Source organism: Stegodyphus dumicola, chromosome X1 (genome assembly GCF_044657685.1).
Source record: "Stegodyphus dumicola isolate Sdum_Otavi_A_Nest chromosome X1, ASM4465768v1".
In the NCBI taxonomy this organism is placed as follows: Eukaryota; Metazoa; Arthropoda; class Arachnida; order Araneae; family Eresidae; genus Stegodyphus; species Stegodyphus dumicola.
The window spans coordinates 207,433,994-207,451,579 of NC_140780.1; positions in this window are offsets into that span (position 1 = coordinate 207,433,994).

Consider the following 17,586-nt stretch of genomic DNA (forward strand, 5'->3'; position numbering starts at 1 on the left):
GATATGGTTTTGCTTTCATTGGAACTGCAATTCCTGTATCAATCTCATGGGTGACTATATGAGTATAACAGTGATATCATCAGAAAGATTTGGAAATTCACTTAGCAAGGCTTTTAGTTTCTGTTTTTCATCCGGTTTCAAGCGTCAATTGTTATATCCGTAGGCTCGGTTCTCCTTTCTTCTACTTTTTGTTCATCTGTAATTATAAGACAAGATCATGAAAATTAAGATGAGCCCCTGCCCTTTTTAAAATTATGGCGGCTTGAAGATTTCGAACTACAAAATATCACTTTGAGTGTCTCATCCTTTTACTTGTACATGCAATGGTATATCTTACCGATACACGCACACTTCTTACCTTGTGCGGCAATAATTTTCGCGCCGCCTAATTTAAAAGTTCTATGGTTGCGAAAGTATTTTCTAAAGAAAGTTTCGAAATAAAACTGCATTTGGGCTCAGATATGTATATGTGCTTCTGCAGGGTTACTGTTTAATAAAATTTACTCTCTTGGCCTCCTCCTAATTTCTTACTGTTACAGCTTATAATTTAACTTTCGAGGGATTTTCTTGATGCCGGGGTCACTGTACCCTCTTATCACAAGCACCCCTTTTTATGTTAACTTGTCTCCCTGATTTTGGTTCGCTTCTTTTTAGCCCCTTACTCTTCCTTCCCATCTTCTTCAAATTGTTTCTTCGGCTCAAGCTGCGGTTTTCGTTGAGGCGTTTGCCTATGACATCGCTCATTTGGCTCCTCACCGTCGTACCTTGACTTTGTTTTTTTTTTTTTTTTTTTTTTCTGCCACGCATCTTTGATGGAGATTACTGGCTAATCCGAATAAGCTTTCCAACGTTGTTGCATTTAGGAGCTCAAGATATTATACTTAGAGTAGTAATCGTGGCAATATCACTTGAATTATTTCTTTCTTCAGCCTCTTGCCGTACAGGAAATTCAAAATATTTACTTTTCTTAAAGTAAAGCCCATCAAGTCCTCGATTTTAAACTAGAACTTACTAAATAGCTCCGACTTTTGTTCGGCCCTACCCGTGACGATGAGGAATGCATTAATGAGCGCGTTTCTGAAATTTTCGAAGTTGTGACTCTCGCTCTCAGGCTCACCCAACACGAATTTTCACATGTACTTACACACGTAGAAGCTATGCCTCTAAGTGCGGAAGTAGCATATTTAACTCTTTTGTGCCCCTGGTACAGGATGCAAAAGAAAATGGAAATTTTATTGTTCAATAAAATTCAGGACTGAGCACTTTCCATTAAAAGTTGTTGCTGGCTTCATAGTTGTCCTAAGGGTGTTAACAAAAAATCCAAAATGACTCCATGGGATTAACTGTCACCGACGAGACTTGTGACATTGAGGATATCATACTAAACGATGAAGTTTCCTGCGACATGTTTTTTGTATTATTATTGGTCTGCCAGTATAACGTCTGTTAATCTTGGGTATCATGAACTAAATTAGACATTAGAAGGATGTTTAGGGAATTATCCCTAAGTTTTAAAGTACGATAAAGTCAGGAGAAGAATATAAAGAACCCTTTATTAACTGGAAGTTCACAGATGGCACCAACTCACACTTACAAAAGCCAACACTTTTAGCTTAACTCAAAAAGGTAACGACTAACTTAAAACAAAATGAAAGTTAACTCTGCCAACGACTTCACAGGTTAATTACCCAGCTGGCTGGCTTTGTCTCGTATAAATCGTTCCAAACAAGCCTAGTGGAAAGAAGCCCTCAACAACACAGAAATCTAATTGCTAGAGAAATCAAGATAGCAACTTGTCCTTCAGGCAAGCAAAACACGCTCTGAATTCACTTTCCAAAACCTTACCTTAAATACTAAATTCTTTTTATCTTATTAGAATATACGCGCTAGATCGTTTAAACTCTGGTACAAAAGCATGGTTTGAAAACAACAGTGGTATGACAGGCTGCTTCAAAATCAAATAATTGAGGATTAAATTAAATTAATCCACACAACCTTAAAAATACATTTTAAGACAATTTATGTAATTTTTTCGTAGCTGCTAACCGACAAACTAATCATACGCCTGAAGTATCTATATAAAGTACACGTTTCACAGCTAATTATTGAATTATGCAATGTAACTAAGAGATATTTCCTGAAGATAAAACCTTTGGATTTCAGACGGAAAATATGTACAAACTGGATTCATTTCTTTGCTTCATTATTATTACTCTTTATGTATGTTTTGATAAGTATACAAAAAAGTTAAAATTTAATAAAAACATTTAGCTAGTTAAAAAAATCGGCCCGTCAGCTGCCTTCAGATCGTGCGTTCGACTCGCATACAATATGCGTTTGAGACTACTGGCATAAACTGTCTGTTACAAGCTTATTTCGAGTATAGTTCAAAACTTAACTGCAAAAAATAGTTAATTATTAAGCTATGTTTCGCCAGTATCTCTATATTTATAATTTGTCTCAATGTGATAAATTTCAACAATATTTTATTTTACAATCTTGTTTTCAACATTTCTCACATTTTAATTCAAATTTATTCTGTATTTATTTGTTACATACTTTTAGTCATTTTGAAAGAAAGCTTACTTGTTTCAAAGGGATTCACTTAATAGTCAATTAATTAAGACATGACGATTTTTGCAAGAAGCAATTCGTTTAGTATGAAATTTCACGTATTTTCTTCAGCTTTTCGTAGGTAATAAGAATGCGATTTATAAAACGTTTTCTTCATGGTCTTAGGAGTACTTCAGTCAAAAGTTTTGTAACACTTGGTATGAAAAATACCATATTTAGGTAAGTAGAACTGTTATGTTCGACAGTGTTTAGACACTGCTCACTGCTAAAATCTTACATACAGATGATTTAAGGGTTACATCGTTAAAAAAAAGGAAACTAAACCCTAACAATCAGACCGAAAACGTTTGTTGAAAAAACACTTATCTAGTTTTTAATATAATTAATTACGAATTACTCTGTGATCAGTGAATTCATACAAATTTACATTACATTTATGTTATGAAAATTAATTATTTAAGAATTAAAAAGATAGACCATAAATAAAAGTTCTCAGACTAGCTTGGTATTTTGAGGAAATAATAGCAATTCTTAATCATTTGCTAGAGTATTAAGCTCTTAGGAATAATAATGTAGGCATTGTAATTAGAAAGAACTAAGAAATGTAACATTCTCTTTAATTTATCATGAAAACTTTCATTTTCCGAATTGGAATTTGATGATTACTTCAAATTTAGCCTAGTAATATAAGAAGGAATATAAATCCGGCGTTTATTTTATATTGTTTACAAATGTGATTATTATTTCCAAATGTATTCAAGAATAATTTATGTTTGGAGTTGAAGGAATGCGTCACCAATGTTAAAGTAAATCAGCAAAATAATGTGAAAGAAGAATATATTCATAGCATTTTTCAATAATATTTCAAACTGGACTTGATAATGATTGCGTATATAAGCAGTCTTCTGCGTATTGAAAAACATTTGCAAAATTGTAAGAACTGGAACTGGTTTCGCCAAATCAGATCTGAGATCACATAAAGGCCGGCTTCTGCATTTCTGTATCTGCTTGAATTCCGAGTGAAAGCAGTTCACATTGCAACGAAGCTTGGCCCATAAAATCGTCGCCCGCCTCCGGAAGATGTGCAAAGAAAACAATAAGTAGGAGGGCAAAATGAAGCTGGAACAGTGCTTTATCGAGAACACCACGTCCACGAATAGAAGACAGTCAGAAGACAGAAAGCAATAGGCTACGGCTTCATCCAAAGAGCTTGAAAGTGGTATTAAGGGCAAACTACGTTTTAGTGGATGTCTACAAAGACCTATAAAAAGTAAATATATGGCTTACGAATCACGGTTTTCGTTCAAGTGCGGCGCACATAATATAATGCAATGAATATACCTTTGGGTAACATAAGCGAGTGGAGGCTGTATGCAATTCCTTGGACCTCTTCATACTTGCTTCTAAGATAGGAAAGCCTGGGATTCCTTTTGCCATATAATAGCTATAAAGAAATTTTAGTCTTGTAAACTCCCATATTTTGAAGGAATATTCCAATATTACATAATAAATATGAATAATTCGAATTTTACATCTATCCCATATGTATTTATTTTTAAGGAATGTAAGTCAAAATAATAAGTAAATAAATATTCCTATAATAATACAATTTTTAGCAAGATCTTTCCATAGCCAATCAATCAAAACTTGTAACCAAATGAATAAATGAACATTCAGATGAATTTTAGTGTTTGAATATTCATGTTAACAATTGGATTTTAAATGGATTGGAAAGATTAGAATGATTAGTCCAAATCCATGTAGTTCTAATGACAAAAGATGATGCTCAATGGCAGGCGTATTTGGAATTTTTAAGGGTGAGGCTAACGTTTTCCTTTTTAGCACTTTAATCATTACTGAGATATCTAGCTGCTGTTTTGCCAATACAATATTAGGTAAGTGTTATAATAGTTGGATTTTCAATTTATACTAGTGTATTAAAGATATCAAGTTCTGATCGTTTTTTCTTAAAAATCAGGTTAACATATTACTAAATCTAACAGAGCTTAGATTGATAGTGAAAAACATTATGCTGAAAATAAGAATTCGCGTTAAATTAGTTAAGGTGATTGGGCTAGGCATACTGGAGATATCTGCTTCTGGTACAAATCCTTTCTTGGAGGATTTTCTTAGGAAAACTGTCCTGGGTATAGTTTCATTTAAAGCAAACTATGGAAAGCTTCAAATAGCGCGCTCGTTTCAACGGACGCTGAGGCAAAACTGTCAGTTTGCAAACGCGTTCCCTCTGGTTTAATTAAAGCAATTAAACATATAATAAAAGAGTCCCGTGTATTTTTCGTGCTGCAGCTTTTAATAGTAATTAATACAGACATTAAGAAAAGGTAATTGATGTTAAAAATTAATTTTTGATTGCTAAATTACAACAGAACTTCATTTATGTTAGATTTTAATTATTTTATTATAGCAAATAATAATAAGACATTTGTTTTGGGGCGTAAGGAAGCTAACATTCTATTAATGTGAAACATTTAAAGAGAAAGAAGCTTTCCGTGGCTCAGTTTTCAAAGGACTCAGGCAACAACTTGGGCTACTGGCAACAACTTGAACAATTCCGAGCTTCGTTTCCAGTAGAAGAAGTTAATAGCAAATCTGAAAAATAAAAGGATTAACTAAAATAAGATTTGATTATAAGAGATAAGATTATGGCATTTAATGCAAGACAGAAAAATCAGCAAGAAACTTAATGGGAAAAAGTTATCATTTCATTCCTTATCATTTTATATATTGAAATATTAAAACGTTAATGAGTCTGCTATGATGAAGCTTCGTATTTATAACTTAAAAGGCTTATACGTTGATTATATATCAACTTTTAAAAGTCACACATAATGTTTAATTGCTTCAACAATAGAATCGTCATTTCTTATATGAAAAATTCCTATATTCAAAATTCCTAACTTCAAAAATTCACAAATAACTATCGAAAATAAGCATTTGATTCGGAAAACTTCCCAGTAAAATGTATTTTACATTAGAAATCCTTTTGGCAAATGTTTTTTTGATAGTCTGCTAGGCTATGCTTTACTCCCTCGGTCTCGCGTGTAATGCCATTGCACAAGGCATAACACATTTAATTTGCTTTTCAAATTATTGATATAGCTCCCTGATTGAATCTATGTAATTAAAATTTTAGCCACATCCGCAATGCAGTAAATCTAACACAGAATTTCTGTGAACTTTTAGCATTAATGTATAAGCTCCGTCAGAAATTGCATGCGTACTTTAACGGATAGTATTACGTACTGGTTTAGAAATTGAATTGAAATAGCTTTACAATATGCAGTAGAGTGTTGGTTCAAAACAGCCAGTGCTGTTATGACTAGTGACATATGTGACGTATGATAGTGAATCAAAATGAACTTAAAGGGACCTTAAAGGACATCATCTAGAGCAAGAAATCGGTTATGCTGGAGGTCCTTCATCACGAAATTACAGTGGCATACACATTGACCAACGTTGTCCAAGCCAGCACTCTCCGTTGTGCTATATGTTTGGTCGCTAATGACCATAACTCTGACACTCTAAGTAAGTGTACAGGGATAGGTGCATGAAAAATATATTAAATCTAACCTATTCTGTGATATATATGATTATATTAACCGAATTTAATATATATTTCGGTACTAACACACAATAATAAATTTTCTTTCAATAAGATGTATATAAATTTTTCGGAAAAACCCTGCACATAAGATAAGATGATATATCTAATCCAATATATGTGTCTAGTCCATAATCTTTTTTTTATTTTTTTTATTAAAAGCTGTTACAACATTCTGGAGTAAAAAGGTAAAAAAGAAAAAAATTACTAAGCATAATTTAGAAGATTAAACAAAAAAAATTTAACAACAGCTTTAAGGAATAAAACGAGAGAGAGAGCGACTTAAGAAGAACGTTGGGGAAAGATGAGTGGTGACTGGGTTAGGTAGACTGACGTATTTTCGTTTTCATATGGAAAAGCTTAACTGTGTAGTCAATTTAATTGTTTTTAATTAATTAAACCTATATCAAGTATTACTTATAACAATTATTCCTGATTTCGACTACACAACAGACATATTATTTAATTAACGCGTTAGATACTCATTTTTTGTGGATTAGTTTATCGTAAGAAAAGTTTAGTCAATTCTTCAGTTTTTGATCACTTAAGTCGGGTGGAGAGACAATGGCATAAGGTCAGAATTCTGAGTAATATTGTAATTTTAAAATACCAAATATTGTTGCTTGCATTTGAAATTTATACAATTTACGCAGAAAATATTTGCCTTTCATTTGAGCCAACCTTTGCTAATTTATGTTAATTAGGTTAGGAGCTATACTCATTTATTTTTTTTAATTTTTCAGATTTTGGAAAAAATTTCTGAGTGGCTAAAAATCATCATTTTTGTAGCGTCCTTGCTCAAGATGACTCCACTTTTTTGTCTTACGGTAGGGTGAATTTCGCGGGAGAAAGTGTTGCTGTTTCTTCAGGGTCAATTTGGTTGGGGGGGTTGATATGTGAATTTTGGTTTGAACTACAGAAGGAAAAAGTGAAATTTATTGTACTGTTTTATTCTAGGCGTTAAGGAGGAGTTGTTCTCCCTGATTTTGGGAATATTGCAGGAATGGGGTGTAGGTATGGATTAAAACCAGAGTGCAGCGCTTGGAAGGCTTTCGTTTCTTCTTTGCCTTCTTTATCTACCGTTTTTGACCATTCAAGTCTTTAAACCATGTTTTCCAAATCAGCTACAGTGGCGCGAGCTCCGAATTTGGACCTTCCTCGTCCTGTTTCTTATTATACTTCTTGAGGATGGAATTAACCGTGAATCCCGCCTTGAGTTCGACGATCTTTGAGCTATGCTTCCGGCTCTGGTACTTCGGGAAACTTCAGATTCCGTTTGCTCCGGTCCGTTCTTCTACCTATTGGGATACCTATTGGGACGGGCTCGCCCAAGCGACTGGTAGGAGCATTAGACGACCGGTGCTGCCTGGGGTACTTCCCCAGGTGGTGCGCTGCTCTCCTGGAGGGTAATAGTGGAGGTTGAACCACCACGATGTGCCCAAAGGGGGAGTGGACCCGGAATGAGATTGAGTTCTCGATACGGGGAATGCCCTAACCTTCTCCTTCTTCTTACCTATTGGGATATCAGGCAAAGCGATACTCGGACTTGGATCTACGTTTTCCTCGGTCTCTCTTCAACTTAACTGTTCCAGATTTCTACTGGCTTCCTAGTGGTATTGGAAAGGCTGCGGCCCCACGAACCAAAGGAATTTTCAGATAAGTTTGCATTGTCTGGCTTCCTTAAATAAGTCCTTTAAGAATTACTTTGTAAAGTTCAGAAAAAATAAATTTAGGTCTTCTTTAGCTAAATTGTAGGATCAGTTAAGATTGGCTTAAGTGACTAAATTAGTAAGTAGAATACTAGTTTAAATGAAAAAAGAAATGTATTGAGTAATTTAAAAAAATTTTGAATTGAATCTCTTATTTAAAATCTGAAGTAAAGCTCTTAAATTAAAACTGATTCAGTGTATGTTTGCATCACTGGTATAAGCGAAATTTCAGAAGTTATGCAAATTCATTTTTATTTTTTATGCTAATTAATTAGTGCAATAACGTTTTGGAGAGTAGGAAAGAGTGGTGAGGTTAGTCGCATGCAAGAAGAGCAAGTTCAATAGTCTCTTAACTGTATTTTGTTTTAACATTAATGCATTACGTTCCGCTAAATACATTAAATGTCAAATTACCTATAAGTTATTATAAAAGACTGTCAAACGAAGTTTCATCATTTTAATCAAAACGATCAAGAGAAAACGTTGAAATAAAACTATTTATTAAAAAGACAACCTGGCGGTTACACAAATTCTTTCAAAAACGGAACTCTGTTAGTTTACCAGACACTTATTCAAATGAAATAAGAAGCAAATACAAAACAAATATACTTAATTAATTTAATTATTTAATTAAGCTAAACTAATACTTACTAACAAGAAATTCCTAGCAAGTGAAATAGCAACAGCAGGAAAACTAACTCAGAGTGATGGCCTATATTGCCAAGCACTCGCTAGAAAACTTATCACCTAGATGATTATTTATACTTATTTTTTTAATTTGCATTAAAGCGGAATTTGACAAAAGCAGAAGTTATAGTAAAACCAATATAATAAGGCAATTGGCTTAGTTAACATGAAACCTTACAATATGTAACGAATTCAAATAATTCGTCAATATATTTAATATATTTTATCATAAAATTTAAAATGTTTTAAAGAAAATTTGCTATTTTTTTTTATTTTGCAGAATGAAGAATGCAGTATGAAGAAGATAAGTTATGTCTTGCGCTTTAGGAATTGTATTGAACAAACATTCTGATTTTATTTAAAAATTAAAGCTTTTCTTTTCCTGTTAAAGTTCATAGGAAAAAAATCTGTCCTGTAAATATATCAACAGAGAATTATTCAGCCAGCGAACATCAAATTTCAATAAGGTACAAAACGTTAAATTGTGAAGCACATCACACTAAAATTTCAAGATTACGTATAGTTTGATATTTTATTTATTCTAAAGCTCTCTAGATTAAATTACGCTTAATTACGTCATTAAGTTTTACATGTCTTGTATACTCGTTGTACAATCAGACCTTACCTGAAATGCTTAGTGTATGCAATAAAATTTCGATGAAAATCTGTTACGATGAAAATGTCGAAAGAGATTATGCTGTGTTATTAATGATTCATAAAATAAGAGGCGATAAGGTTCGAAAACCGGAAAGCTATGAAAAGATCGCACACATGTAGCGATAAATAAACAAGTAAATAGAATGCGTTAGTTCGAAGGATGACAGGCGCAGAAAAAGAGAAGAGAGAAACACACGCCTGGCAATTTTCTTTTAGTTGTGGAGCTTCTTCTAAAAGACACCAAGGCAATCAGTTAAAATTAAAGAATCATTGTTTGAACTGTGATTAAAGTTATTGTCACTACATTTTAATATGAAAAAAAAATGTTTGTCTCTATCATTAACAGCAATTCATCTTAATTTACGTTAACACTAAGCTTATGGGCTTTCATCTATTAATAATTTCAATAATGTTTTTCAGGAATCAAACAATATATGATTCATTTTATAAAATTTTCCATGCCGATATTGCACCATAAATTTCTTGATAATTTCTAACTGATATTTAAAATAAGAGTTTCAGCATTTGGTGTAACTACTAAAACATAGTTATATATGATTTACAATAACACCATTTAGAAGTCTTCAGTCAAAGGATTGGTACTTTTTTTATAACTAACATGAGTAAGTATTCATGGATAAACTGAATTCTTTAAGAAAATCCACTTCAGTATATACGCCATTATGAGACCTTTTCTGTACCATATCTCGATATTCCGGAGAATAGAGGTCATCTTAATTCGAAATGAATATTGTTTGCAAACACTGCAATAATTTTCGTTAAAAATGTTACTGATTCATTTATATTTTCTGAAACTTTTTAATTTAAAGAAGTGCTATTTTATTGCTATGAAGCATATGTAAAATGTCATAGTATTATATAATTTTGTGTTAAACATTGTTAAACTATTTAAGAAGATGATTTTGTATTATTAGTCAATCATAGAAAACAAAAGATACCAGAACACCAAGAAGCAATGTGGATCAAAAAGCGGAAAGCTACGAAACGATTGCACACATACAGCGATAAACAAGCAAGTAGATAGAATGAATTATTTAAAATGATTACAGGCGCAGAAAAAGATAACTGATAATTATCTTTTAGTTGGAGAAATTTCTACCTTCTTAAAGAAATCAAGGCAATCCGTTAAAATTACAAGATCATATGTGCAGCTAAATACACTTCACTACTATATTCCAGAGATACAGAGACTATTCGCACATTGTTAGACGATACTCCTTGCATTTACAAAAATATTTTACCTAAACGTTTTATGCTTTAAATACTCTGGCTGATAACTCTTATTCTTCACTATCTTCCTGCATCGTAATTTCAAAAATAATAGAGCCTTTTGCAGTGTCGGAAGCGGTATTTTATCCTATTCCTCTTAAACAGCTTTCCAAACTCCAAAGAGGCTGTAGGTCGACGATTGGACAACTCGCTTTTTAAAAGTCCAAAAGTGCAAAAATTCATCAGAATATTTATTAGGTACTTGTAGGGACTTGATACTCGTTTCTTGTTCCATTTTTTCCCAGGAAATTAAGAGTAGATTTTGACGCGTGGCTGCTTGCTTTGTCTTGATGCAGTTCTACTGATTGATGGCGCAGTAGCTAAACAGAAGGTATTTCATATTTGAAAACTGGGTATCAGATATATTCCTGATAGTATGTGGAATTTACACTGGTGTGCAAAAATTAAGGACGAAGTCGAAAAATTAGCATATCAGTAGAACGTTCTGCTGACACACGACACAGGCGACTGGACGACCGATATCGCGTTTTACCGTGGCCAGAAGACTGTACGGTGGTGGTCTGTTTGCACGACGCCCTGTACGGTGTGTACCTCTAACGCCTGCCCATCGGAGAAGGCGTTTTCTGTGGTGCCGGGAACACCGGAATTGGAGAGACAATGAATGGGGACGAGTACTCTTTACAGATGAGATCAGATTCAGTCTGAGTAGCGATTCTCATCGCATACTCATCTGGAGAGAGCTGGGAAGCCGCAATCATTCCTCGAACATCATTGAAAGGGACAGGTATGGAGATGGCGGTGTTCTCGTTTGGGGAGGCATCATGCTTGGTAGTCGTACAGACCTTCACATCTTCGACGCAGGTTCAGTCAACGGGACCCGTTATTGTAACGAGATTCTTCTTCCATATGTGCGTCTTTTTAGAGGCGCTATGGGCCCGCAGTTCCTTTTCATGGACGACAATACATCATGTCATCGCACAGTAGCTGCCGAACAGCTCTTAGAGAGTGAGGATATTGAACGTATGGATTGGCCGGCACGTTCTCCGGATCTCAATCCCATCGAGCATGTATGGGATTTTCTAGGCAGACGCTTGGCAGCTCGTACCTTACCACCAGTAACGATTCTGGAGCTTCGATTGGCGCTGCAAGACGAATGGGCAGCAATGCCTCAACAACTCATTGACACCCTTATTCTCAGCATGGGAAGACGCTGTGAAACCTGCCTAGCAGTCAGGGGATATCATATCCCTATTAAAGACCGGATGTTCCTTGCTGGACACCCATCACAGGGATGTTTCGGCCTTCAGTCGCATTGCGCTCCATGCTACGTTTTAATAAAGCTTCTTTTTATCCCTCTGATTTCTCTTTTAGTAAGTGTTGCTTACATTACTCATGTCCTTACGTATTGGGGATTTTACGGTATTAAATGTGTTGATTTGGAAAGCTTTTGTACAAAGTTATATTGAAAAAACTGTCTCTTCCTTAATTTTTGCACACCAGTGTATATTTACACTTTTCGACCCTTTCCTTATTACTTCCTTGTACGAAGTAAAAAGGAAGTAATTTAATCGCGAAAGGTTTCAGGCAGCATATTTCAACGAAAATATCCATTTTGACCGCAATCGAATGCAATTTAACAATCTTTTTGCGTGATATCTGTACGTAAGGACAGAGTAAAAGACTCGTTTCCTCCAAAAAATTATAAAACTGCTTTAAAATTAATTCTGAAGAGAATTTTTCGTGGCGTCTGTACGAACGTATGTACGTACGTATTTCGCATAACTCAAAAACGATTAGCCTCAGAACGTTGAAATTTTGTATATAGGACTGCTATAACATGTAGATGTGCACCTCGTATTTTGGTTGCAATTGGCCGCACCAAACATATATAAATATATTTATATATATATCCACTCTGTTACCCTGCTCAGTGATCTTAGTTTCTTTACACGTATATGTTTGTAAATTGTACATTTTTTGCCTTAAAAATTATTGTATTATGTTGTTTTTATCTTCTGGTTAAGGTTTTTATGCCTTTAGTAAATCTGTATGCAATATTTTTAGAATTATCAACAATTTTAAAGTTGTTTAAGTGCCGCTAAGCCTTTATTTTTTTGGCGGCCATTGATTGTATACATTTGAAACAGCAGACTAGTGGATTTGTTGCCAATCTAGAGAAACTTAGCTTCGCAACAACAAAGATAACGCCTTCATTTATTATTGCCAATTAAATCATGCTTAATCCTTTCTGGAATTTTTTCGAGGAAATAAGTGTTTAAGATTTACTTCGTAATTTTTAATATAGATATTTTGAGTTTTTATGTATTTTGCCTTCTTGCGAAGTGAGAACTGAATTAATTGAATGAGAAATACTCAATCGTCTGTGAAAAACTGTTTCTTTTTTGTTTTGTTTGCTTAATTTCGTTTATAAATCATTCTAGCTTTATTATAGTATTTGAATAGAACATGTGGCAACGATTAGATAATTCTATTCTTTAAATGATATAAATTTTGTGCATTATGAGTTATAATATGAACGAAATATAATACTGTTAAGTGAATCTTGCGCCAGAGTGTCGCTATGGTAAACAAATACTAGAGTGAATTTTAAAGAATGCATTTATTCTATTGCGGTTTATGCGCTATCGGCGAAGTAGATTGAATTCAATCCAATAAGTTTAAATGAAATGCAAGAAAAAATGCGTATAATTTAATATTCCGTACAAGGAAGTCATGTTATGTACACATCAGATTTTTTTAAATTTGCCGTTATGCGAAAAAATAACAAAAATCTTAAATCCCTTTAAAGACCTTTTTTTTAGATTATTTAAACTATGCTTTAAGATTTTTCTCTTCTTTGATGATGATTAATAGATCTCTTTTTATTGCACTCGTTTAAATACCCCAAAGATTCGTCTATTAAGATAACTTTGTTCCAATTTTGTCCGGATTAAATGTTTCTCATAAAGAATTCTGAAGCGCATTCTGCGTTCAGCTATAGTATGTCATGGAGAAAGAGGAATATAGTATATGTCAATGAAAAGAGCTTTTTTCCTTTCTTGTTGACAATATTATCTATCGTATCTTTAGATGTCAAAACAGCATGGCTTTCACGGTGTTTTGTAATAGCTAGATACGAATAATTTTCTTCAGAAAGAGCATAGACTTAGCCTTCCATCCATTGCTTCATGCAAAACCAGCCAGTTGGCCTGAAAACAAAATTGTCAAATAGCAGATGATAATTAATACCTTAAAAAATTTAGCTGCAGTTAAAAAACAAATTTCCAAGCAAACGTAATTTTTTTTATATCAAAGCAAAGTCGTCTAATAAATGTGCAAATAGCCTCTAATTGACACATTTTAAAATCTCAAACTTTTAATTTATAATTAAGGCATTAATTAGTTTTTATTTCGGTGCATAAAAGAGGCATTATTTAATTACTTTTTTATTTTTAAGAAATTTTAAATTGTTATATTCGAACCATGAAACCTAAACTGCTACATAATATTGTTGACCATTGCCTTTTGTACTATTTATTATATATCACAAATCGTGCATCAGAATAAAAGTAAAAATTCGCAAAATTTTAATAATGGATATTTTCATGCTTCGACTGCCTTATTTCCTTTGTATTTATGAAACAGTAAATTTTTACGTGTCAGAAATATAAAATTAAAACTAAGTTATATAATCAGTCAAAGTTGCACAGAGGTAATTAACGCTAGTTGGCTCTTAGTCCTTCCACCGATGTACACGAACCAACAATTACTATGCACGGGTATAAAATAACAAACTTAAACTCAGCGAAACAAGTTGACTGAATGGCAGAACACCTTCTGTTTGAAATAACTCAGACACCAGCTTAAATATTATCTTTCTATCCCACACTGCATAACACGTGAAACTGAAATACCGTCCTGACAGGAAATGGAAATGAGGGAAGGTAGAAAAGGTAAGTAACTGCACAAAAACTGGCTAATTTAAAACTAAATGCTTCTTTACAAGGTGACGCATGTTGCTACGCTTATTGACGTGGAAAGTACTGATGAATATTGGGAACAATGACAGGCTTTTGCATTGCCCCAAAGATAATTCGTAATATAATTTCCATGAATCAATAATTAAAATATTCCAAGCTTAATACATTTTTAAATAATTATTAGAGTATTATTCTAAAAAAAAACAAATTTTCATAAGAATATTAATAACGTATTTTTAGACTTTAAAAACTTATAATTATTTGTGTGAAATTTCTTTCGGAATACCAAATATAACAAAACATTATGTTACAGAATGTTACAAAATCTAGTAATTCACAATATAATTGAAACAGTTTAAGATAAAAAAAATATCAGCTTCATATTATACTAATTTATTCATTAATCGAACCTTCTAGACAGGTTGAAATGACATTGGAAATAACAAGCTTTTAAATAAAAAATCTCGGTCAATTTTTGTCATACACAAGTCATACATTTTGTGTTTCATTTTTTATAAAGAGCATAAAATGTTCCTGTATATAACTAGAGGAAATAGGAGAGCGTATAAAAAGTTAAGATTCATATTTTTTCAAAATAAATGCTTTTAATTTTTAAGACAGCAAACTATTATACCAAAATATAAACACCAAAATATCTGCGCTTTTTAAACATTTTGTGATTGGAATTGCATTTTTAATACAGTGGTTTAAACAATAAAAACAGGTTAACTAATTTTATGGACACAATGTAGAGCATAATTATGTATAAGTATAATTTTTCTTTAGTTTAATTTCTTAAAAATTATCTTAAAATTTAAAGAATTTCTTATATTCAAGTTGATCTCATTTTCAATTAAATTTGGTACTTAAAACTCTCTGTATTAAAAATTATGTATCAAAACAATAAATTATTTTCGTAAATGATTGCTAATCTGCTCTTCTTAAACCATTTTTTTGCAGCTCTACAATGACTATTATAAACTCGTCCACTGAACATTTAAACAGTTATAGTGACTGAACAAGAACCCAAATAACTGAACTGTAATTATGCGTTATAACGCGCAATATCATGATGCCACGATCCAAGTGTCGCATTTAGTACATGAATATGAAGGCGATGGTAATACTTTAAATTAAAGTACACTAGCGGAAAAAAAATTAAAGGAACTACTAGAAAATGATGTTTAATGTTAATTCTATAAGTGAAGTCTAGTACGAAGTAGCTGTTTCCTTATTCGTGATAAACGTATATTTCATAGTACAATGGGATTCACCTTCAATATACAAAATATGCAGTTTTTTGCGCTCGTTCGTTTGGAACGTTTGGTTCATTGGAAATAAGGTGCAAGCGAGTGCTTCAAATTCTACTTTCAAGTAATCGGGGAAAATTTTGGAGTATGGAATGTGGATTTGTTGGATTGGAGAAATGGCGTGATAATCGAAGAATAGACGAAAGAAAGATACTGATAAAGACCTAAAGTTATCAAAGGCATCGTAACAAGAAGCTGGAACCGGTTTAAACGCAAACCGGTTCTAGATCGGAAGTGTGCCACAACTCACTTTTAGGACTGTTATTTTGCACAGCCTGCAAAGTTTTACTGTAGCTACAGAAATTCGACCATCCAATTCAGGTTTTGTTCGACAGGTTTGTTCGACATTCAGGTTTTGTTCACATGCGACATTTTGAAAGAAAAGTAAATTTTAAAGTAGCAGACGACATTTCGCATTTCAAATAAGCTGTTGCTTTTTTCTAAAATTCTTTATCGGAATCTTTCTAAAAACGTGCAAACACACACTATGTATCAAAATGTACAGTAGTTTTAAAACAAGAAAATTTAACTCTTTGGATTAGTTTTATGATTTTGTTCAAAACGTTTTCAAAATTGTGTGAGTTTTGAAAGAAATATTTCTTCTTTTCTCTCACTGAAAATATTATAGTCTGCATTCCTAGCATTTAAATTTTAGTTCTTCCAGATTTAGTAAATCACGACAGATTTTAAAAGTAAATCCTCGCCCACCCCCATTTCGGAGTATGAGTCGTAATCTTCTTCCATAATATTTAGGAAAAAAATTAAGTAATTATGAAAGGAAAAACATAATAGTAACTAATTTTTATAAATATTTTTAATGTATTCCAAATCTTTGAGATCCACTTTAAAAAATAAATTACATTGGGAGGTTTGTATGAATTAAGCAATTCATTTTTATTGATAAACTTCTTTTAATGAGTCGTTATTTATGGAACAATTGCTTATACCTTATTTCTAAACTCATTGAAATAATTTTATTAATAAGAAACAGTTTTTAATATTTATTCTCGAAGACAAATTTAATATGTTGAAAAGTTCCCAAATTTCTTTCATTATTTTTTACAAAGTATATTACTTAATGCGGATATGTCCACATAAAGGAAAATCTCAACTAATAAGCTTTTATTTTAATTATTAGCTGTAAATTTTCGATTAACCAGGAGATATTCACAAAAATTTTCATTTGGCACAAAATTAACTAACCATTTTTTTATCACCTAAGAATCAATAAGTGTAAAATTACTGTAATCATATAATTCTATTCTTGTCTTTTAAAGTTTCTTTATGTATTTGTTATATTGAAACTGTTAATATTTATCCAAAATCTTTCAAACTTAATAAAACCAATTCCAATGGTAACGAAATCGATTACCTTGACCTTGGAATTCTCAATTGTGAAGCAATTACAATTTTTTTATAAAAAAAAAAAAAAAAAAAAAAAAGAGTTTGTAATTTCCCTTCTAATATTTCTAAAAAAGTAATTTTTAACATCATTATTAACCAGACTCTAAAAATTCAAAATATTTGCACTGCTGTTGAACATATTAATTAAGAAATTCAGTATACTAAAATTACACTTATTTTTAATCAAATTCCTCTTAATTTTATTAAATTATTTCTCCAAAAATTGCATATTAAGCGGATTAATTTTTATTTTTTATTTATGATAGGATTTAAATTAAATTCGGAGGTATTTACTGCTCGCATAACAATTGTTGATATCTTTTAATATTTGCAAATATTCTCCTTAAATCTATTACTAACAAATCGCCATTTCTATTCCTGCCCTCTTTTAT